This window comes from Arvicanthis niloticus, chromosome 4, assembly GCF_011762505.2.
Source record: "Arvicanthis niloticus isolate mArvNil1 chromosome 4, mArvNil1.pat.X, whole genome shotgun sequence".
In the NCBI taxonomy this organism is placed as follows: domain Eukaryota; kingdom Metazoa; phylum Chordata; class Mammalia; order Rodentia; family Muridae; genus Arvicanthis; species Arvicanthis niloticus.
The window spans coordinates 129,836,136-129,860,946 of NC_047661.1; the positions used below are offsets into that span (position 1 = coordinate 129,836,136).

Consider the following 24,811-nt stretch of genomic DNA (forward strand, 5'->3'; position numbering starts at 1 on the left):
TATGTACTCATTTCTTCTATCACATCTTCCATGCCTGCAATTCTCTCGTTCCTCTTTTGTATTCCGTTCATCTTTAGTTCCCTTCTTAACTAGGTTTTTCAATATAATATGCTTGATTATATTTTCCTATATTTCTTTAAGGGATTTATTCATGTCTTCTTTAAAGGCTTCTATCATCTTCATAAGATTGTATTTAAGGTAATTTTTTTTGTGCTGCAGCTGCGTTAGGATAGCCAAGGCTTGCTGTAGTAGGGTAGCTAGGCTTTGATGGTGCCATATTTCCTTGGCTGTTGTTGACTATGTTCTTATGCTGGCCTCTAGCCATCAGGGTTTTGTGGTTATTATAGGTTTAGATGCTGATTTCTGAGTTTATCTCTGTTAGATGGCTGTTTTGTGTGTGTGTGTGTGTGTGTGTGTGTGTGTGTGTGTGTGTGTGTGTGTTCTCCTTTATTTTTCTTTTGTTTTTTGTTGTTCTTGTGACCTTAGTACCCTGGGGTTCTGGTGACCAGTGAGTCTTCAAGTCCATTAGGGAGTCTCACAGAGGTATTTGTGGCCTGCATGGCCTCTGGGTTTTGGGGTCCTAAAGTTGCCTCTGAGATCCCTAATACTAGCATGGCCTGGGGACTCTGGTGCCTGTGTGGTCTCTGGAAAAGCAGGCAGGGTTGTGGGGCAGGAAATGCAGCACAGGGTATGAGGCACAGCTTACTGTATTAAATACTTTCAGAGGAGTTAGCAGGCAAGGGCTTGGGGTGGGGTCTTACCTGGTGACCCTGGTGCTGGGAGGACTCCAGAAAAGCAGAAAGAGTCATGTATGGGGGAATAAAGCACAAGGTATGGGGTGCAGTTTCAGTCCCTAGATTAATTTTGTTCATATTGTTATTTTCACCAAGAAACATATTTCCTTTAAAATATGGCTAACAGGTCTTACAATTTGCTTTCAGATGAATCATGTCAAATGTGCATACAAGAATTAAATTAATAAACTTGCATCATTTCCCCTAATCTTCATGAGTTATTCAAGCTGAGGGAATCAGTTTGTATGAGGGTAGCACACTTAAACTCTGTTAACTACAGTAACAACTATCTTGCTCTCTAATAAATGATAGTGGTTCTATTGTCATAATAATTACATAATCAAAAATCAAAAGCTTATAAAATATGCCCTAATTTTAGTTTTTAAATTTCATTTTAAATGGGAAATGTGGATTGTATTCATCTAGCTAAGCCATATGAGAGTGGAGCTCTAGGCTCTTCATCTGGCCTCTGTGTTTCTTTATTCTGGAGATGTGATCTGGGAAATAAAAACATTTGCATCACAATACAAATTCTGCTAGCATGCAGTGTGGGATGGAGCCATTATGTGCCAGTTGTCAGGGCAATATGAGATCAGCTAAATCTTACTCTTTGAAAAAGACAGTAGACTATTCTGAGCTTAAATATAAAGCAGCCATGGCTAACAATTAGAAGGCAACAACTTCTCTGGTAGACTTGACAATGACATTTCAGCCTGCTTCTCACATGGTGATATACCTACCACAACAAACAAAAAGAGAGCTCAAATACTTTAAAACAAGTTTCAACTATCTTTAATGTAAGAAGCAGAAAATTGCAGGATCAACACAAGCTGTTAACAGCTTCCAGTCTACTTTTCCTTTCTATCTATAAAAGATCTCCTGTGGTTGACAGCCAACTGGTCTACCTTTCAATCCTCTTTTACCTGTTGATGTCTGAGTGAACTAGAGTATATCAATGTGCCCTTCTGTGCCTCACTTATTTTCACTTAAGAAATGGCATGATGATAAAGGGATGTTCCACAGAAATATAGGAGCAGTAAGGAAAGAAGGGCTACACAGCTCAAGTGAATGCAGTTCACATTGTGTTCTATCTGAACATTGTGGAGTGGGACATTGACATATCAAGTGCTTAGTGGTCTAGATAGAAATGAACACTTAATTTGTTGTTGTTGTTTTTTGTTTTTGAGACAGGGTTTTTCTGTATAGCCCTGGCTGTCCTGGAACTCACTCTGTAGACCAGGCTGGCCTCAAACTCAGAAACTCGTTCTCAGGTAGGTAGGCTGGCCAGTCTTCCAGCTCCACTGTTCTATATAAATATCTTCAGCTCTTTCTTGCCAAAGAATAGATTTCTCTCTCTCTTAAAAAATTAATGCCTTTACTTATTTATTTTCATATTTATGTTTATGCAGTGCTGGGGAGGCATGTTCCATGTAGTGCCTGTAGACCTTCAGAGGGTAGTTTTCTAGAGCTGATTTTCTCCATCACCATGTGAGTTCTGGAACTCAAACTCAGGTCATTAGGATTAGCTGGCAGCAAGCATCTTTACTCACTCAGCTATCTTGCTAGCCCCAAATGACAGATTTCTCTAAATCTCTCATTGCTAAGATTTATATCTTATAGGCCCTGTTTCCTGCTCATTCTATCTATTCTAATGTTACCCTCCTGGGATAACGAATGTGACCAGCCCAAATTGAGCTGAGCTAAAGAAAGCAAGTGAGCTTGTATGCATCCATTTCTCTTTGCTCTTGATTGTGGATGGGCTGTAATCTTGCATTCTGAGCTATAATCTGGACTGTAATCTGGGACTGTGAGCTAAATAAACCACTAGGTTTCTTTTTGTCAGAATATTTTAATTTTAGCAACAGAAATGAAATTAGATCCTAGAGAATCTGGAATTACTTTATTTGGAATCATCTTTGCTATATGTCTTTTACCTTCAAAATAGTAATGTTTAATAGGTTGTGGTTATCCTTGACATGTGATTATAGCACTTCTAACAAGCGTTCATGCAGCTTACTAAGATTCACAAACTGCTGTAATCACTGGACCAGTGCTAGTTTACCCTCGTGTTAACTTATAGGGTAGATACAACATTCATCTCACTTAAGAATATGGACACAAAGAATTGAAAAGTGCCATGATCTAGCTAGAGTTACCTGCTCGTGAGCAGCAGCGAGCTGCTCCAGAGTCCCAAGCCCAACCCCTAAGCTATCCCTACACTGTGTGAACTTGAATCTCACATTCCTTCTTCTCCATCACTCTGTGATGTGGCAGTAGCTCACATCCGCTCTCATTGCTGTTACTGCAGAGGCTCCTGGTTCACCTCCTTGGTTTATCTTCATCATTGCAACCTGCACATGACTGCTGTATTGCTTTTCAGGGTTGCTAAGGATGGATCACAAAGACTTGTGCATACCAGGCAGGTGTTCTCCTTTAGAACTGTTATGTTCTAGGCTGCTCTTTTCATCATGGTTTTTCTTGTCTCATTACTTTTTCAAAGTCTTTCTCTGATTCCCTGTGGTCTATAATGTATAAAGTAAATTCTAACTCTATTTTTTGTCTATATATATTCTGGTTCCACACTACCTATTCAGCTTCACTTTGTGGTCCTTCTATCCCATTATCCACTGCTCTGGTGACCTGGCCTTTTCATCACTCCTACAGAAATGTTCTTCATCCCCCATCTTCCTCACTTCATCCATCACTACAAGTTATATCTCTGCCTATTATCTAAAAACTTGGTTGCTTTGTGAGCCTTCCTTGCTGACACTCCCACTGACTATGACACTAATGCCCCAGGACTCCCAGCACTGCCCTTGCGTGCTTCTATTGACCATACTTTGCCTGTAATACAGGTTTGTACTTTTCTCCTTGTGTTGAAGACAGACTGAGACTGATTCACCTTCCTGTCCCCTGTAGTGCCGCTGGCCACACAAAGCACACAACAGGTGCTCATTGAGTTGCAATAAATATGACTGAATTCTAGTTTCAAACTGACTTTTTTTCCTCTCCATGGATGTGCATATACACACAGGCATGCACACACCCATGCACACATGCATGCATGTAAGGTTGTTGCCACACCTAAGTCTGCTTCTGTTCTAACAAATACTTTCAGCTTGATAATCTGTAGTTTCTGACTACAGAATTTATTTCACACAGTTTAGACACCTCAGAGTCCAAGATCGAGGCACTGGCAGATTTGACATGGCAGCTGTCTCATTCTAAGGCAGTGCTTTTTGCTGTGTCTTCCCTTAAGGAAAGGTGGCAGCAACGTGGTATCTTAACATGCCAGATAAGAGGGCTTTGTGAAGGCCAGGTAGCTCTTTGCATCTGTTGCCTGGGGGTGGGGCGATTGCTATCCTTCAGTCTTATGATTCCCTTATTACTTAGTCACATTTCAACAGGGCTTACTAAGCCCTCTCCACAGCCTTAATGGTTTTGATTTCTGAGAACTGGTTTGGGACCCATGTTTTGGTACTGTTGTTTCGAGTGTTACCAATAGGAATAAGGGACGTAAACATTCAGACCATAGCACCATGAGACTTAGTATCTCATTGATTTTTTTACATGAAGTACTCCTTGTTCAAGTGTAAGTAGACATGGCCTTGCTGAATGCATCAGTATGCAGACTCTGCTCTCTAAGATGAAGACTGACCATGCCTTACACACCTCCTGGACCTCCTCAGACCATCTGTGTCACAGATGGTTTGTACATATTTACAGGCTGCTTGGCTCCTGGATTTCCATTGCAAATCTATGCCTTTGCTGCCCTGACCCATGTGTACTCACCCACAGAGGCCTCTGCATTCTCCAGTGTGCTTTCCCACTTTGTGAAACTAGAATTCAGTTGCTGATACCCAGCAGGCTTTCCTCTATGCTTCTAAGAACCTGTCTTTGATTCAGGACCAATTTTGAAATAAACCCAAATGTCTAGAGGGAGAGGTTGGAGCACTCACAGGGAGAAGCCCTGGGGTTGGAGTTTACAACTGCAGGCCTTTGGCCAGAGGAAACTTTACAGAATATGCTACTATAACTTGTTACAGACAAAGGCCGTTCCTTTGTCCAAAGGCCAAAGGGCAAGGACAGGAGTATTGTAGCACCACCATAGTACAACAGTGTCTGCCTGTAGATCTTTAAAAAAACCTACAGTATGCAGCCAACAGGGCAGAAGTCTGCAAGGACTGATAACTGCCCTTATTGAGTGAAAGCAAGAAGACTGGCTGCTAAGAAGAAGCAAGAGTTGGATACGGAGCATCTGCGGTTGGGATGTGCACCTCACAGGTCTTCAGCCACACTAGGCATGGCAGATATTAGGATGGCTGAGCAGCTTTGAAGGGAGATTTGCTCTCCCTCACACATCTTCAGGCTTGATGCTCTCCGCAGGAGGATATTTTCACAACATATGGGGAATGTGGCACCTGTGGTCTTGCCTCTCACTAGAGAGAGGACAAGATCTTGACGAGTGTGACCAGGGTACACCTGTCATTTCAATAGACAATGAAGGATTTAGCATTGCACAGAACAATGAGCCAGCCAAGAGGAAGGTCTTTCCTTGATAATATTTTATATTAATTTTTTTGCTGCTTCTTTGGATTCTATACTTAAAAAGATCTTTGTTTTAAATGCAGGTGACCCAAGGAGGTATGATCCAGATTTCCAGGGACCTACAGCTAAAAGGTAAACAACTGTCTCCTAGTGAATGCATTTATTTAAAAACAACCACCAAAAGCTTATCTTAGGTACGTCATTTGTAGCTCACGGAGAATTTTGTCTATGGTCAGGTATGAATACCTCACTTCTACCTGAACATAGCCTTATTTACGTAGGGAATGTACGGAGTTTATTTTTTATTTTAGGTACATCATTTGTAGCTCACGGAGAATTTTGTCTATGGTCAGGTATGAATACCTCACTTCTACCTGAACACAGCCTTATTTACATAGGGAACGTACAGAGAATAAATCTCTCCTCGAATCATGAACACTGTGTTCATTCATCAAATGATCTGTCTTTAGTCACTAGACTGAAAGCGTGTGTTTGCCAAGAGAAAAACCCTGAGAGATGCTTTGTGCAGCCTCTCCTCCCTGTGGAGACTAGGCTCATTCAGGTGGCTATTTTGTGTGTCTGTGAGCTCTGTGACTCACTGTGGCCAATGCAGAGTTGCTATGCCAACCTCTTCCATGCCAGGCATGTGTGCTACTCGGCTTCCAGAAGCAGGGAACGTCTCAGAGATCATCATTCTCCAATGTATCATGGGTCTTTAGGACACTGGAGTGCTCCAGGGAAATAACCATGTCTTTTCTGGTGCTCCCTTCCCCCAACACTGTGTGACATTTCAATTTCTGCCAATACTTTAACCCTCTTACGATTTAACCTCTCCTCCATTCTCCGGCTTCCAGCTAATCAGAGACACGGCTGTGGGTGGAACAGCTAAATGGGAGAGGATTATGCAGCTGGTAGCTGTTTTCTGCTGGGCCTTGACTTTGATTTTTGGCAGCCGCATGTCATAATAAACCACAGTGCAAAATAATGATCAGCTCTCTCATTTGCACTTGCCAATCATTGGGATGTGCGCCAGCCGCTCCTACGATTTCCCTTGAATCTCCCAGCTTTAAGCAGCTTATTTTAATTCCGTAAAATGTCAGGCTGTTTGTTCAGGCTCCTCATCCACAGGTCCACTTCCTTAGGAGGGGTTTGGAGCCTCTGTCACTCTCCCTGTGGTAATACTGTGAGTGTGCTCCATACCCGGGGTATGGGCAGCCTTGCTCATAGTAACTAATTGATGAGACGGAAAGTTGCCTGTTGTCCCTCAGGGACCACTAACAATCATTGAGCTTCGACAGGAATAATAATTGTAGTAAGCCACCTGTCACATTTAGACAGAGGAAGTATGAATTTCAAGTGTTCCTGTCCTAGCCACAGAGAAGGCAGCTGAGATAGGCCTGGTTGGTTTTATGGAAATAATTTGAGATTTCCCCACCTTCATGTCTATCGTGAGGCAACATGTTGGTCAACAGTGGACCACAAGTATGGCAGTGGTCACACCAGAACATCATGTGTTCAAAAGCAATGTATCATTGAAACGTCCCTGTCCGGTGGCATCACCACAACCACGCTGTCCTCATATATAATGTACTGATTTCTTGCACTGGTGAGTTGTGTAGGCATGTTGAGATGCACATGTGCTCACTGTCGGGTTACGGTAGAACATTACAGTATTCATCGCAGTAGCTTGATGTACAGGTCTGTGGCTGAGGAACACTGGGTGAGATCATACAGTCTTATGTGCCTATATGCTTATGTGCCTATGGACCATTAGCCTATGGATGTAGTGTAACACTGTCTACCATCCAGGTTCATGTAACTGTCCCTACAATATTCTCACAGTGCCAGAAGAACTTAATGATGTGTTTCTTAGAAAGATCCCTATTGTTAATAAACACATGATTAGGGACCCTGTGAGATGGCACTTGCCACGGAGCCTGAGGCCCCGAGTTCCATCCCCAGGGCTGCATGAGTGGAGAAGAGAGTGGTGGGAAGACACAATGACTCATACAATGTATGAGTCCCTGGACTCCATACATACACACTGTGGCATGTGCATACATATGTGCACATGCACACACACACATACACGCGCATGCACGCACACATGTGTGTGCAGACACACTAAACTACACACCCATGATCATCACTGTAAGGAAGTAACTTTAATCCAGGGCTTTGGGGATACTTCAGACACCACCTAGGTGTTTCTGTCAGCATACCTCCTGCCATCCATGTAAGCACTGAAGGCAGGCCTGCACAGACGCGAGCTGCTGGGAGACTCAGGAGTCTGTGAAGGCAGCAGGCTTTTTCTGACCCTTACTAGGTAAGTAATTGGGACACTTAAAGAACAAAACAAAATGTCCTCACAGGTAAAGCCCTTCCCAGAACAGCAGGAGGGTTGGCTTCAAACAAGCCTGCAAGAAAGCAAGCAAAATGAGGCCTCCCCTTCCCTTCCCACCACAGACTCTCACCACAGAGTAGATTAATGATAGCAAGCTTTGGGTACAGGTCTCCCCAATGTTTCAGGCAGTCTCCACCACCCCTTTTTTGTCTACCTGCTGGGCTCCCCCCTTCAGCACACAAGCACAATGTCTTCTGTCTGGTTGCCTCATTTGGTCTTGTTTACTTAAAATAGAGTGTCTGAAGCAAGTTCCATAATATTGGCAAAAAGGTAATTTGATCACTGTGCAGTTTTTTTTCCTGTTCCATTTGAGAAAGATGGTCTCCAGGCCACATAAGTTGCCTTCTATATCCAATAATCAGAAAAAGGTTGGTGAGTGCTGGGTTGATCCTGCAGAAGCACTGCTTGCGGGGTGCAAACGTGGCAGAGCATGGAGGACGGAGCCAGCACACAGAGCGACTGAGAAAGAAAAGCTTGATAATAAACGTGCCCGAGGGGTCCTGGTTATAATTCAGAGCTGAGAGGTTTGACTTTTCCCAAGAGACAATGAGAGTGGTGAGGACCAATGCTGCTCATTTGTACTGATGGATGCAAAGCCCACTAATGTATCTAACTGCCAGCAACTGTGGGCGTTTGCGTTAAGACTCCTCTTGCTCAGCTGGGCATTGCGGTTCAAGCCTGTGTCCCCAAGCTAGGGTTGTAGCTCGAAGATCACAAGCTCATGGTCAACATGAACAAGTGAGTAGGACCTCATCTCAAAATAAAAAGTGCAAAGAAGCCTGGGGAACGTAGCTCAGAGCTAGAGAGCTCGCCTGGCATGTGAGAGTCCCTAGATTCAATCCCAAGCACCACCACAAACAATCAAACAGCCCAAAGAACCACGGTGGCAGACTGCACTCAGGACTTTTCTTTTTCTATGGCTTTAATAGTTCAGTTGTAGACAGGTGTTTTAAGTCACTTGGTTAGGATCCCTGGTGGGTTGTTTTGTTTAGTTTGCTTGTTCTGGGTTTTTTTGGGGGGAGAGGGGCTGGGTGCAGCTTATGTGTGGAGAACAGGATGAAAGTGGAACCCTGCTCTGCTCAGTGCCCAGGTATGAAGCAAAAAAGACAAGGACTCCCATGTGCAGTGCCATCCAGATCAGAAGGGCTCAAAGGACCAGTAATATTATCTCACGAGGTAGAATATTTATGTAGATTTAGTAAAATGTGCTCCTTGCTCTGCTGTAATGGAAGGGTGGTAAGTTCTCTGTCAGAAAGGGACAAGCAGAGGGTGGAGGGCTGTGTGGGAAGTGCTGAGGGGAGCTCATTCAGCAAAGAGAGTGATGAAGCCTCCTGTGTGTTCTCCAATCCTGAGCCAAGCCCCTGGGATCCCACTCTTCTATTTTGATTAAGACTTACTTATTTTTATTTTATGTGCATATGTGCTGTATCTACATGCATTTATGTGCATCATCTATGTGCAGTGCCCACAGAGGCCGGAAGTGGGATCCCATATAGAACTGCAGTTACAGGTGGTTGTGAGCCACCATGTGGGAGCTGGGAACTGAGCTTTGATCTGCTGCAATATCAGCCAGGCTGCTAGGCATCTCTTCAGCCCCTTTGACTCAGTTCTTAATGCCCAGGGTCAGCTTAGAGAGAAAAGCTTTGCTCATGCCTAAGAGATAAACACACAGACCCTCACTAAGTTCTAAGGAATTCTGGGTTCTCTTACTAAGAGAACTTCTCAAATTATCCTCTTCCCCTAATTTATGCAGGTCCCAGGTTTGCATCTAAATTGAAATAATTAGTGTCCTGCCAGAGGGACTTAAATATTCAAAGGCAGAGTTAATCCCTGTGTAGCAAACACAAGGAAGAGTCATAGCAAGGAAAGCCCACAGAGTCCCTGAAAAACAAACCACAAGTGTTTGGGAAGAGGCCACAGTCAATTTTGATGTGGAGCATAGTTTAAGTCAACGCCTACAGCTATAATAGTGTGTCATTTGTTGACATGTCTTTTTTTTTTAAAGTCACACTATACAGGGAATGAAGGAGGTAAATCAATCATTTTCCTGAACATCTGGTTCTCTCAGCTGAACGGATGAGTCAGTGTGGCTTTTCCACGGGTGGAATTTCCACGGGTGGATACTCCTAGCTGCAGCTGGCAGAGTCGACAGGGCTCCGGAAGTGAAGTGTGCACTTAGTGTGGGCAGGAATAGGAACAGCTGGGTTCTAGATAGCTTCAGAGGCAACCTGTCAGCTGGCTTGGTGTGCCAAGAAGAGTCAGCAGCATGACTTCAAGTCAGAGGCTTGAGAACAGAGGCCTGGAAATGGCTATGTGTGAGCAAGACCTTTAGAGCCTTGCATGCTTCATGAGGGGTGGGATGAGTGAGAGGCAGGGCAGATGGGCAGAAGGGAAAGCTGGGAAGTGAGTACCAGCAAGTCCATCAAAAGTTTAGACAGTTCCACAGCTCGCTGTTATATTCTACAGACCTGAAGAGACGCTGGTGTAATTGACAGTTCTCCAGAGGAACAGAACCAATAGGGTACATATGGATTTTTAAAGGGAATTTAGATTGGCTTACCTGTGTGACCAGGTAGTTTAACAGTGGCTCTCTGCATGGTGGAGAGAGACTGAGAACCCAGGAGCAGATGAGCAGGCCAAAGCTGGAAATCAGCCTCGGTCTGACAATCACTCATCCAGCAGGGAGTGATAGTGTAGAGTGAAAAATTATAAAGACCATCTTGTGAAAAATATGCAGGCTTTTTCCTTAGACCTGAGCAGAAAGAGTGCAAGTTCCAGAACGCAGAACTGAAAATAAGATTTCAGGCCTTCACTGCCCCGGGACACATTCCGGGTGGAGGACATTATCCCTGAATCAGAGGACACTTGCTAGATTAACATTCCTCAAGCCTCAGGGAAGAAAAATAGTTAATCTGAAATAGTTGGTAAATGACAGGGTGGGGCACAGTGATGTGGTAAAGCTGCATTCTTGAGAGGAATGAGTGTGCAGAGTGATTTTCACATGACTCTGGATCATTTGGGCTGGATTCCTCTGGAATGTTCCACTGTTCTTGGTTACCCCTCCCTCCCTTGGTCTTCCCAGTGTAATGTTCAAAATTTGTAAAACAACCAATCATGTGTAACCACGCGAAAATGCCTTCCTTTCCCCACCCCATGCATTAAAAAAAATAACCCTCAGCTTGTGGGCCTTTTGTCAAAATTCTGTTCCTGCGTGGACGAGCAGTTTTGACCGACCGTTGACTAGCCAACTCTCCCCAATAAACCTCTGCTGGTTGCATCCAGGTATGGTTTCTTGTGATTTTGGTGTGGTCGTGATTTCCTGAGACTTGAGGAAGGGTCTCCTGAGTTTGGGGGTCTTCAAAAGCAGGCTGGCACTGGCCATTCCCTGAGCCACTCGCCGGAAAGTGCCCCTGACAGAGACAGGCTCTTCCACCCTCAGTGCAACCTTTCTGGGAAAGCCTTATAAATACTCCTAAAGGTATGTTTCTTAATTGACTCCAGAGCCAGTTGACTAATTGATTAACTATCAATTGGGTTTTCACCTTAGAGCCTTGGAAGTCCTCTGCACAAACCCCCATGGCGGTTACCTTGCTCTTAAGGTGCACAGGTTGACTGCTTACCTGCCTTATTGCTGAGACTAAAAGCCCAATAATAGAAACCAGGGGAATGAGGTATTGTATCAGCCCACAGCCTCTTCTAGAAGGGAAACTGGGGTGGCCCTGACAGTGCCTCTGATTAGGAAGCAGAGGGGTGAGCACCACACCTGTGCTCACCTGGATCTCTCCTGATTCCTCATCTAGAACCTCAGACATAATGACATTGCCTGTTTAGGGTGGGTCTCCTTCACAGTTACTATAATGTATATAATCCCTTACGGACATGTCCAGGGATTTACTTCTACAATGATCTAAATCCAAACAAGTTAATGCTACAGTCACCATCACAAGCCTCCTGGATACGATCCAAGGGCTGTGTGTCGGGATCTGCCCTATTGGGTGTGTTTATGTTGGGGAGTGGGATATTTCAGTGGAAAATACTTAGATGTACTTCATTTAAGAAACATCCCAGAGACCCAGAGAAGGTGAGGTGTGTAAAGGAAGTGACTTACGTTGTGGTTACCACAAGTTCCCATGGAGGAGAGGAAGAAGGAGGATGTGACAAGATAGCCTTATAGAGTTGCCTAGAGTCACACGGTGAGGAATCTTGTATGCTAGAGGAAAGGGCTGCGCTTTAAAACGGCAAGCGTTGGGCAAGGGAGATGGTTCAGTCAGTAAAGTGCTTATGGAACAAGCAGGACCCAAGTCAGGGAGCTGGCATGTCAGTGTACTGCTAATAATCCCAGCACTTAGGAGCAGAGATAGACAGGGACTCTAGGGCTAGGTCAATCACACTGAATTTTGGTGAGTTTCACATCTAGTGAGAGAGCTGTCTCAAAAACTAAGGTGAAGAACTGAGGAGTGTATCAACCTCTGGCCTACACACACACACACACACACACACACACACACACACACACACACACACAAAGCAAATACCAGATTACTTTGATTCTAAGAAGCTGCATAGATAGACATGCTTCCTAAGGTTTTGTTATTTCTTCTTTATCTGCTCACACTTCCTCAGTTCATTTTGAGAGAGTCCCTAGTGACTTCTGTCTTAGTGAGCAGTACCCAATGTTATACAGTCTTACAGCAGCAGCAGCAGACAAGCTGACCTCTCTCTGATCCAGAGAACCCTCTTGCCCTGGGCTTCCTGATGTCACACCAGTCAGCTTCTGTCACCTTATCCGCCTCTCTAGGCATCTCCTTTTCTGCTCCTTGCTTGTTCTCCACAGGGATGTGAGCCACAGGACTGGCCCTTCCCCCTCCTGTCTTCCTTGCCCTCCCTTCTTCCCTCTTTTCCCCCATCCCCCCTTGTGTTAGAAATGTTTCAAACTTGTGTTCCTGCTCACCGGGTGACATCATCTTGGTTCTTTTTTTTTTTTTCTGCTGAAATGCTTTGCTTCCAGACAGCAATGGATCACTCCTTGTAATCTGGCATTGAACTCAGCAGAGATATGACCCAAAGCCCCTCATGACAACCCCACTTCCCATCCCTGACACACTAATTGTATTTACTTTATAATATTTATCATCTCTGAAGACTTCTTTTTCTAGATTTTATCATCACTCTGTTGTCACGACCATCAGTCTATGAGAAACAAGGACCTTGACTGTTTTGTTCCCTAGAAAAGTCTCTTGACATATAACATCCATTTGCTGACCAGTGGAATGAACTGCTGTCCTGGATTCACAATGACAGAGGACTAGAAAAGACAATAGGCCATTTAGAAAGCCACTTCTATGAACCAGATAAGAAATTATTAAAACCTTCAGGGAGAAGAGAGCTAAGATTAATACACAGGTGAGAATTTACCTGGCTTTGGACTCAGGCTCTGTGTGGAGGAGAGGCTGGCAAGGCAGTGTCTGAGGAGAGAAAGCACCTGGTGTGCTCCTGGAGGTGGGGAGGCTGGGACAGCAGGCAGACAGAAGCTCCTGCACCCAGGCATGGAAGTGAGGATTTGGGGAAGCCTGGTCACGTTTAGGTGCCTACCAGATAGGTAGAGAGAAATCTAAATATATGTTTGAAGTGCTATGGACATTGCCAACTTCTTTTAACTAAACTTCCTAAGTGCAGGGAAATCTGTGGAAGAATATTAAAGTCCACTGGAAATGACAGTCCACCTGATCTCCTGTAAGCGATATTCCCAGCTCATCTGAGAAAGCTTTGGTCCTCCTGGAATGAGAGCATGTGGAACAATGTGCCTCACATCACCAGTGTTTTCTGGTGGCTCCCCGGATGCTCCATGAGCTTCTTTAAGGCCTGTGTGTGAGGGCCAGTGAGGGCCAGAGGAAGGGAAGCTTTGACTGTATTACTTTCGTCACCCAAAATTCACCAATGATTTCCAGTGCCTCCATGTGACAATTAAATCCCCACCCAATCCTGACAAAATATGACCGTATGTACTCTGCCATCATCTTCCCTTCCTCCTCCCTTCTCCCCTTTCTCTCCCTTCCTCTTTTTTCCTTTCCTTCCTTCCTTCCTTCCTTCCTTCCTTCCTTCCTTCCTTCCTTCCTTTTTTCCTTTTTTTCCTTTCTTCCTTCCTTCGCTCCTTTTCCTCTCTCCCTCTCTTTCCATCTACTCTTCTCTAACCCTTTAATAAACTTTCTGCTAAGCCAAGCCACCTGTGCCCTTGGCTTACCCTGTGATGCTGCCCCCTGGGGATAATGGTTGTCACTGACAAGCTGATAAGGAGTGACGTCATCTGGCAATGATGTCACCAACAGTGACAGATTCCATTGCTGAGCAGACTTGCTGTTCATGTTGCCCTTGACTAGACAAACAACCCTAGAAACTAATGATCCAAAGGCCCACACACATAAGGTGTGTGCGTCAAAGCAGGGGGTTACAGAATGTCTAAACTTCAGGCTCTTGAAGCCTGTGGTCAGGAGGATCTTCCTCTGCATCCTATGTCCACGGGACTGTGTAGTCTGGACAGTGGGCAGCAGGGCAGTGGGACCTTGTGTTTCCCCTTTATTCACACCAGTAATCTCTGCACATGCTAGGTACCTACCAGATAGGGTTTTTAAGGTTAAGTTCCATTCACTGTGCTCATTGGTTCACGGTGTCTGTGGTGACTGTCACTCTCATGTATCCAATCATCAAGTTCTCAGAAGTTTAATTTTGGTGGGTTTCTCTCATTTGAGGCAATGTCTCACACAGTAGCCCAGGCTGGCCTAGATTTTACCATATAATCTTTACAGTCATGCTAATCTCAAATGCTCAGCCATCTTCCTGCCTTAACTTCTTGAGTGCTGGAATCACAGGTGTCTAGCAAGCCTACTTTTCACGTTCCTGAGCTTCAGGGAAGCTCCTCACATGAAGTCATATGTTTTGTTGTTTAACAGTCCTGTGAAGGATCAGCCCTCTGGACGCTGGCCCAGTATACTGTCCTCCCATATGGCTCTGCAGCCATGCTGTAATCCATACATAGACTTGGGCAGTCTAGACTGGTTGTTGCTGCTTTTGGCCCTTCTACAGATATGTGCTGTCTTGTCTTCTACAACCTGTGTTGGCTAGGAATTTCCCTTGGAGGACACAGGTCTCTTCAATCCATAGTTGTGAGGAGGGCTAGCTGTGTGTGCTGTTTGGGGTGGTGGTTTTCACTTCTCTAGATGCCCTATTGGTTACAGAACAGTCATTGGAAGGCGTTCTGTTCATAAAGAATATTGCTGCTCTTAAAAACGCTGATATTCTTTGTAAAATCATTATGAGTTGACACTTATAATTGCATTCATTTATAGGGTATAAACAGATTTTATGAATTATGAATACAATGAAGAATAACTAAATTAAGCTAGTTAACATGTCCATCAGTGCAACTGTTTAACATATTTTTGTAGTGATGAGATTTGTCGTTGACTCTTAGCATTCTTGTTACTGACTGTATGTATCAGTCTGCAGTAGATCTAAGAGAACTCGCACATTCTTCCTGTCTGAAGTTTGTACCCTGTGATCATTGTCCTCACCCTCCCCGACACCTGAGCCTCAGTTCCCACTATTCTGTGTTCTGCCTCTGTTAGTTTGATTGCTTCGACTCTGCGTATAAATGAGAAGACTGGATCTCTGCCTTTTTGTGCTCAGCTCAGGTTACTTGGAATGATATTCTCTGATCTACTCTTGCCATACATAGCAAATAGTTGACCTTTCTTCTTTGCACGACTAACCAATGTTGCGCTGTGCACACACATCACATTTTATTTATCCGTTCCTTCATCTGTTAGCATCACTTAGACTGCATAACGTGGCTCTGGTAAACGTTGCCACTGTGAGCATGGAGTGCAGACATTTCTTCCACGGATTCGTTCTCTTATGTGGGTGGATACTCAGAACTGGGATCTGTGGATAACATAGTCATTCTATGTTTAATTCCCGAGCAATTTCCATTTAGTCCTCCATAATGTCGGTATCAATTTACATCTTTATCAACAGAAGATGCAGGCTCCTTTTCCCACACATCATCCTTAACACTGACTATCTTCTGTCTTTTTTATAATAGCCTTGTGACAGGTGTGAAAGGATATCTGCACTTCCCTAATTATTTGCATGGATCATTGTCTATTTGTATATCGTCCTTTAAATATTACTGTCCATGTTCCCTTGTCACCAGAATGTCTGTACTTTATTAATGTGTCATCATTCACGAGAGGTTTTTTTCATCCTGCAATAACATAAAACCCAAGTAAAGCCATCTCCTCCCTGAGATGGCAGGCGGCTTGTACTGCAGAGGGTCAGCTTGGCTTGACACAATTTGAACTTTATTTTTCCAGACTCGAATCACAGATCAAGCAAATGTTCACAATACTGTAATGATTTTTACCTTGACATGAAAAGAATAAAATGAACTAAATAAGCTGAAGGGGGTTTTGCCAGGACCTGTAAATCTGACATGCCTTGATACAGCATGCTCCGATAACACTGTACTACAGTGCCCAGGCCCGTGGACACTTCATCAAAGGCTCCAAGCTAGAACACAGTCCTAACTGTCCCATCGAGCTGGTCGTGCAGATACCTAGAGTCCAGGTGCTCACTTGTTGCTTACATATCTGACTGCTCAGATCAACTCAAAAGCCTCCAACTATGGTGGGATTTGGGTAGTTCAAACACAAACACACAGTGGGGACTTTAATGCCCTCTGATGTAAACTGGCTTCACTGGGGCATGGAGACAGTTTTGTCTGAAGTGTGAGCGCTGTCTGTGGTCATTTCTAGCCTCTTTGAGTTTTGTCTTTGTCTTCACCCACATGTTGTGTGTTCCATGTCTTCCTTCTCACCTTTATTTCTTCCCTTTAATACTCACTGATATGAATTTATCTCAGGTTAAGAATTTCATCAGGTGATAGTAGCACAGGAGTGAGTTGCCCTTGTTCTTAAGGAGTTTACACACAACAGAAGGGACCGACAACCAACAAGGGTCTGCAGTTCAGTTTACCAAAGCCACGTTATGCAGTCTTTAAGTGATGCCAACAGATGAAGGAATGGATAAATAAAATGTGATGTGTGTGCACAGTGCAACATTGGTTAGCCGTGCAAAGAAGAAAGGTCAACTATTTGCTATATATGGCAAGAGTAGATCAGAGAAAAGCTGGGTGCAGTGAGAAAAGACCCCTTTCAGTGTGGTCTCATGTAGCTTGGGTTCATAGGATTAGTTTTCAGAGATTCTCATTCAGTAAATATTTATTGAGCATCTACTATGTACATAAGTCCTTTCATATGTTTCATATGTATCAGCATGATGGCTGATAGTAGGTACTTATGACTTACATATTGTCCCTTAATTGGCAGTGCTGTGGGCCCTTCAGAAGATGGGGGCATGGGTGGAGATATTGGTCAGTAGGCATGGTCATGAAAGGCTCCACCCCAGGACCTAGTTCCTTCACTTCCTTGTTCACTGTAATGTGAGAAATCACAAGCCCTTGCTGTCATGACCTGAGCTGCTTTGTCATACCATGGTTAGCCCCAACAAGCAAGTGATAGTAAAATGTTAAAAAATAGTGAGGTTTGAAACAGAAGTGAAAGGCGTCATACGGAAAGAGAGCTCCTCAGTGGGTTGCTCTTGCAGAAATCAAGACCTCTGCTCTAGCTGTGTTGATGTGGAATGACAACTAAATAGCTTCCTGGTGAGAGTGTGCACAAGCTCTGGGAAGAATAAGATCTGCTCTGTGTGTGTGTGTGTGTGTGTGTGTGTGTGTGTGTGTGTGTGTGTGTTTGCATATTTGTATGTATATGGGCATGCACACATGCATGTAGGTACATGTGCATGTAGGTTGATGTCTAAAATCATCCCCCATTGTTCTTCCATCTTATTGATCGAGGCAGAGTCTCTCAATCAAACCCAGAGCACATCAATACATCTAATCTTGCTAGTACCTTGTTTTGGGCATGGGTCCCCACCTCTACTTTCTGAGTTTAGAATTGCCGACAGGCTGCCAGGTCCACCAGGCCTTTATGTAGGTTCTGGGGATCTGAGCGTGGGTCTTGATCTTGCCTGGCAAAGGCTTTAACTATAGAGCCATCTCCGCAGCCCATGTACACCCACCCCATAATGTGTGTCCGAATTTGTGTTCCACTCACAAAGGTGCTTTGCTTCATTACTTCCCACATTGCCGTGTCTGGCTTGGTTGAGCAAAGCCCTTTGGTAGCACGGGGGACAGCATTTCCCCAGCAGACTGTGGCACTGCTACTTACATCATGCTTTGCTCGCCATAGTTAATGGAACTGTTGGTGCAGAGCAAACTGATGAAAGAGCTATGACCTGTCTGTGTGATGGGAGCTGGCAGATCTGGATTAAACCAGCCTTACCCAGAGCAGAACATTTTTCTTCAGTTTATTTTGAAGATGGTTTACAGCTCATTCTTAAACTGCCTCATTATGTCGTTCTGAAACAGTTCTCAGAGAACAACTAATCAAGAGGTTCAGGGTGTTGGGAATACATTGGAAAAACAGATGTTTGCTATTTAAAGCTCTGCAGATGATTGTTCATTCTGTTTCTAGTGAAAAGACATTCTTATCCACTAAATAAATGTATTGTCTTGAAGTGCATGCCCTTCTGTGTCATGGCAGCGGGACATTTTCACTGCTGGCGTTGGAAATGAAAATATTCTGCTCAGTTTGCACAGTTCGGAAGATGGGCAAGGAATGCACCTGTAAATTCACTCTCCTTAGAAGCAGGTGAATGAGAAGGTGCTGGGGACTCTGGGAAGTACTACCAGGCTGCATGACCTTGGAGGCCAACAAGCTTAGCCAAGTTTGTGGGAACACTAAAGCTGCAGTCACAGATAAATATAAATGTTAACATTTTAGCCAAATGGAAAGAAGTGGGAGAAAGGAGCCATACCCATGGTTCATACACTACACTGACCTGTAGAATTTAAAGGAATTAGCACTGTTAAATACTTACAAAAACAGATTCTAAATAATTACCCATTCAATTAACAAAGAACTTTAGAATTTATTCAGTTCAGCTCCCTGATCATGGGTGGTATAAACAAGCCCAGAAAGACTTAAAAAGTCTAGTCACAATGATCTGGTACTGTGTTGGCAAAGGGCTTAGATTCAGATCTCTAGGTTAGACCCTTACCAACCTACTCTGGCTTATGCCACAGAAAGGCAAGGGGTCCCCAAACCCAGACCATTGACTGAGCTCAAAATTCCCTCATTTACTCTACTGCTGGTGCCTACCAGGAAGGGGGTTCCAGACCCTGAATGCCTTACCCATAGTTCTGCAGTTCCCTTGGCTCCCAACACAGACCATCAACCCCAAGACCACACTCCCATTCAACCAGCTAACTCCAAATGAGCCAATCTCACTGCACATGAGAACAACTCAAATCCAAGCAGTGTGTGTCCTCTAACTGAAGACCCCCAAACTCAGGAGACCCTTACTCAAGTCTCGGGAAATCACGGCCACCCAAAAATCACAAGACACCGTACCTGGATGCAATCAGCAGAGGTTTATTAGGGAGAGTTGGCTAACCAAGGTCAATTCGTTCACTCACGCAGGAGCTGAATTGACAAAGCCAGTCAGTCTGAGAAGGGTTTTTAAAGGGGGAAACCACAAACCTGGAAAGTGAGGAGGGGGTGAAAGGTTGCTAAGGAAATATAACAATAAAAATATCGGAGAATTCCAGAGGAATGCAACCTAAGTGAATCAGGGTCATGTGGAAAACACTCTGTATACCCATTTCTTTCAAAAATATGGTCTTGTCATGTCACTTGCTCAACTCTTTCTCATTTAGTGCCTTGTCACTTGCCCTGTCATCGTGGTTACTAACTTCCCAGCCCCACCTAGATGACTTGCATCTTTTTTTTGTGGTCAGGAATGTGTCTTCCTGCTTTGGGCCTTCCCACACACAGAACACAGGTGGGTTCTCTTCCCTGAGATTTGAGGAATGTTAATCCAGCAAGTGTCCTCTGACTCAGGGATAAAGTACACTGAGAGGATAAACACAGCCTAGAGGTCATAGGGAACAGGTAATCAATGCAAGGTCAGGTAATCGAGAGATCTGAGGAAAACGTCACACCAGCCACAGAACCACACGCCTTCAGTCTAGTACCTCTGAATGTTAACATTCTCAACCCCACCCCCACCCATAAAAGACAGACTGGCAGGTTGGGTCAGAAAACAAGATGCATCCTTTTGCTTTTTCTGAGAAACACGCCTTACTATCAATGATTGATAGGTGCCACCACAGGGTAAAAGGATAGGAAAAGATACTCAAACCAAATGGATTTTAAAAACAGATTCAACATCTGACAAAACAGACTTCCAGTCTCTAGACTGTACATGTGTAGTTCTTTCTTCTTTGTCTCTCAACATACAATAATTTTCTAGCATGTCTAGTGCTTTGGATTTCAGTGCAGCATTTGTTTGGTGCCTTGCTGCATAGGCAAGTAAGCTGGGTGTGAGAGGGAATCCATATGAATGCCCTTGATGGGGAAAGAGGGAAAGAAGAGCCAAGAGTTGTTATAAACTGAGTTTTACCCCCAAACCCTGAATCGCTCATTTTCGTGGTTGCCGAGTGCGTTCGGACTGTCTTCCAGACTGCAGAGTGTTCTGCCAATCACTCAGAATTAAGTTAGATTGCGAAGGCTTGCCTGCATGTACAGTCACAGCGCTGGCTTGAGATGACGCTAGGGTTTACCTGCTGTAGCACATGAGGTCTAAAGAGAGCAGGTGCACAGTATGTACTTATTTATTATTCCCATCCATGCAGAATATTGGATGTTATTGTCAATAGCTTTCAGTTTTCAATGCGACACTCGAAAGCCTTACACCGTTGACATCACAGATAGGGCTGAATTAAATTTCTTGTGCAATATCATTTCTTGTAACTTAAAACTGAGCATGATACCACCTGGGGCAGCTGGACCATGAAACTAAGAAAATGGGGATATATCTGTTAAGGATGAATTAAGAAAACGTCAAACTTTAATTTGGAAAGGTTATTCATATAATACATGAAGTTAGAGTGCATTTATAAACAAATCAGATAAGATAGGTGGATCACTGAATATCTTCTTTACTTGCCAAGGACTAGGCTCAGCTTGGAGAAGGGGTTCTGAGAGAAGGGGGGTCTGGAAGCAGCAAAAAGAACGACTCAAAGTCAAATTTTCAGTCCAAGCTGATGGCCTGTGTTCTGCTTGATACAGCTTTCCCAGTCTTCTCTCTCTCGTTCTGCTGCTTTCTCTCTGGAGAGCTCTCTGTCTATATTCTGTTTGCTTGCTATTCTAAGAGATCTCTCTGTCCACATCTGGCTTGCTTGTGTCAGTGCTCCAAGCAGTTCTTAGTTGGGTGGGACCCTGCCCTGAAATCACCATTTCCACCAAGCCTGAGCCTAACCTTGCTCTGTCCTAGGCTGATCCTGAACTTGGAAATTATCTGCCCTTGTAAACATAAACAACAACAACAAAAAAGCTTAGCTGGGTGGGATCTCGTGCAATCCCCACTCCCCAAGTCTCTTTACCTCCTTCTTTAGTAAGTTTCTAACAAGTTGGCTCACAGCACAGCTGCCTTTGTTCCTTTAGGTTCGTGAAGCCCTTCACATAATTCATATTGCATCCTTATTGTTTGCATAGTTGAGAAATTATATATTTTTGAACTCATGTATTTAAAGCTCTTTCCCATAGCCTTAAAGAGCTGTCCTGAAGGTCCCAGTGTTTACCATTTTGCTGAGACATTAACCACACCCTTGACTCCTGGACTACTGTTTCTGATTATCACTGAGTCATTACTGTTAACAGGGAGGACATTCTTCAGAAGGAAAGAGTCCTCCACTGCCTTGGGGTCCAAAAAATATGTACATTATTACACAAACAAGCCTTACATCTACAGCGCCATCGACACTAGTGGAGGTTCACACTGGGGCCCTGTCCTAGGGGCAGGAACCGTGTCACTCTGTCCCCTCCAGGGCCACACTGGACTCAGCATTCACTTAATTAAATATTTTTTAATAAACCTGAGCATGAACTGAATGTCTATGTCCTTCATAATTCATATAGTTAAAGCCCAAGTCCCCAGTGTGATAGTATTTATTATTTAGGTGGGGGTCCCTCTGGGAAGCGAAGAGATCTTGAGAGTGGAGACTCAATACTGCAGTCAGTGTCATAGTGTGAGACATAAGAGAGATTTGTCTTTACTATGTGAGAATTAAACAAGGTAAATTCACCTAGAGAGGAACTGAGGGGCTGGAGAGACAGTTCAGTGAACAAGAGTACTTGCTGCTCTTACAGAGGACCTGGGTTCCATTCACAGCAGCCACATGGTGTCTCATAACTGCCTGTAACTTCAGCTCCAGGGAATCCTATGCCACCTTCTGGCCTCTGCAGGCACCTGTATGCACATAAGCACATTCGGAAGCATGCATACACATAAATAATAAATAAATCATAAATCAAGAGCAGAGAATTAATGCATGCATGTACAGCATTCAGCTTTCTTTCTTAGCCTATTGACTCACACCCAAGAAGGCTGCTGCCTGCACTTTCCCCATATCAATTAAGTTAAATGAGATAATCGCTTAACCAATACGCCCACAAACCAATCTGCCCTAGATAATCCTTTGTTATACTCCTTTCCCAAATGAGTCTATGTGGCCTCTAATTGACATTTAAAGCTAACCATCTCAGCGTCCTTAGAGCTGGGTGTCCATGCCTCTGTCCTTACCAGTGAGGCAATAGCAGGTGGACAGGAATACAGTTGTAGCTTCCACAGCTACAGAAGGTGGTCCAGAAGATAAATAGCAGACCCTGGGTCTGAGACTCAAGATCTGATTCCTTTTCCTCTTGGTTAAAATAAACTTATAATTGGAAAACCTTAATAAAGCTAAGAATTTTCCGATTTGTAGATTTTGTTTGTGTTCATGCTGCAAACAAGATTGAACTACAAAGGCTTTGCAACAAAATTCAACAAGTGTATATTAGTGTGGAATTATGTTTATAAAATTTTCTGCCACCCGGGTTGATCTGGTGTCTGTGACAAAGTCCATTTCCCTTCTGCTACTCTTGTATTCATAGAGTGTGTTTGCTCAGAGACCAGGGACAGGGAGGGAAAGGAAAGATTGTATTTCTCCTTTGCGCAAATATTAACATTTCTCAAAGTACACGGGAGTCTGCGCAAGATCATATGAAGCTAAATAAAAACCAACACAGCACACTGTTTACCAGACTCGCTTTTAAATGTCAGCTTGGCCAGACCTGTTTGTGGGTTTTCTTATTTGATAGTTTGATGTGCTTTTGACAATGAAGCACATTCCTCTGAAGATTCGCAGATCTGTAGCTGTAGAAGGACTGTGGGATGCGGCCTGGTGCGTGTGTATGCGGGCGTGCGCACATGTTGGCAGTGTCGCCGGTGTGAAATTGAACTGGGTATTTACAATGGTGGGTGCTAGATTAACTTTAAGTATTGGTGCTAAGGTACAGGGCACAGGCTTTGCCCTTTATGTTACCACAGTGATCTCTCCGGGCATCTTCCAGGTGACACAAATGCTGTGGAGACCTTGCAAAAGGGTGCACAAAAGCCAACACTGACCAAGTGCCCCAGGCTAAACATGGGTTAAGATACTGAGCCAGATGTGAGACCTGGGGATAATAGACTTTGTCACTCACTGAGGCCAGGAGGTAATGTGAGATAAGCTGAAGAATGAAAGACATAAGAGATCATTTTATAAAATATATACAGGCTTTTCTTTAGGCTTTTCTTTAAAGGGCATGAAAAATTTCTCTCTGAAACGAGCCAAGAATGTAGATCGGCCGGTTCCAGAACCAGCTGACCACAAGGAAAAGATATAAGTCATCTAGGTGATACTGAGAAACTGGTGACCACAATGACAGGGCCAGGCCGTCGTCAGGAAAACTGAGAAACAGTTAACCAGAAATAGTTGAGTGAATGGTAGGGCAGGGCCACATTCTTAAAGAAACTGGGTGTACAAGGTGTTTTCCACATGACCCTGACTAATATGGGTTGGGTCTCTCTGAGACTTTCCACTGTTTTTATGTTATGTTTCCTTGGTTACCTCTTCACCTCTTCTCCCCCGTTTGTGAGTGCCTATATAAGACCGCCCCTGACCAGGTAGTCTTGTCAATTCCTCTGCCCCTGCATGGGATACGAATTGACCATCAGTCGACTGATTAAACCCTATGCTGCCTCATGCTGCTTGCATCCAGTTTTGGTGTCTTGTGAGTTTTTGGGTGGTCGTGACATCCCGAGACTTGAGTGAGGGTCTCCCCTGAGCGTGGGTCTTCAAAGCCGGCATAAGTGCCATTCTCCTACCATTCCTGGGGTTTATTTGTTCTGAGATCTGGGGATATGAAGCTACACCTCACTATGCAAAACCTGTGATGTGCTAGAACTACATTTTCATGTGACTTAGTGATCTGTACTGGGATAAAATAACCAGATTATCTTGCTTATAATTAAATATACTCACCAAAGTAAAATGTTTTAACATATATATTTGGTTTAGTGTATACAGGAGATTTAAGTAACTACCAAGATTTGGGGGGGGGGGGCAGAGGGGAGGACACACAGGTGAGGGGGCCCGTGTGTATGGAAACCAGAGATCAGTCCTGGGTGTTGGCGCTAAGGCTTTGTCTGCCTTGACTTTTGAGGAAGTGTCAGCTAAGCTGGCTTCCAGCAAGCCCCAGAGATCTGCCTGTCTCAGCTTTTCCTGGGACTGCAATTACAAGTGTATAGTGCCACTCCCAGCTTTTGTATTTTCAACTTGGTTTATGGGGTTACACTGAGGCTCTTGTGCTTACAAGGCAGGCAATTGGCTAAATGAGCCTCCTTGGCCTGGTGAATGAAAAGGGTGGGTTTAGATACCTACAGGACTATTTATTGAGAATACATCATGGAACCCATCTAAGGAATTTACTATATTTAGTCGTGGAACTGATTTATGCGGACCAGCAGCTGTAGGTACCTGAACGCTATGGCTGCTGAGCTTGGTGGTCTAGCTACTAGGGAG

At 44.1% G+C, this 24,811-nt stretch overlaps 1 long non-coding RNA gene across 1 annotated transcript in view; it reads left to right on the forward strand.

Moving 5' to 3' along the window:
* Nucleotides 1-24,811, forward strand: part of LOC143442162 (uncharacterized) — a 115,114-nt gene that overhangs the window by 71,230 nt on the left and 19,073 nt on the right. The window contains exon 3 of the long non-coding RNA XR_013110180.1: nucleotides 5,426-5,474. This is a non-coding gene — a long non-coding RNA (uncharacterized LOC143442162). The remainder of the gene's footprint in view (nucleotides 1-5,425; nucleotides 5,475-24,811) is intronic.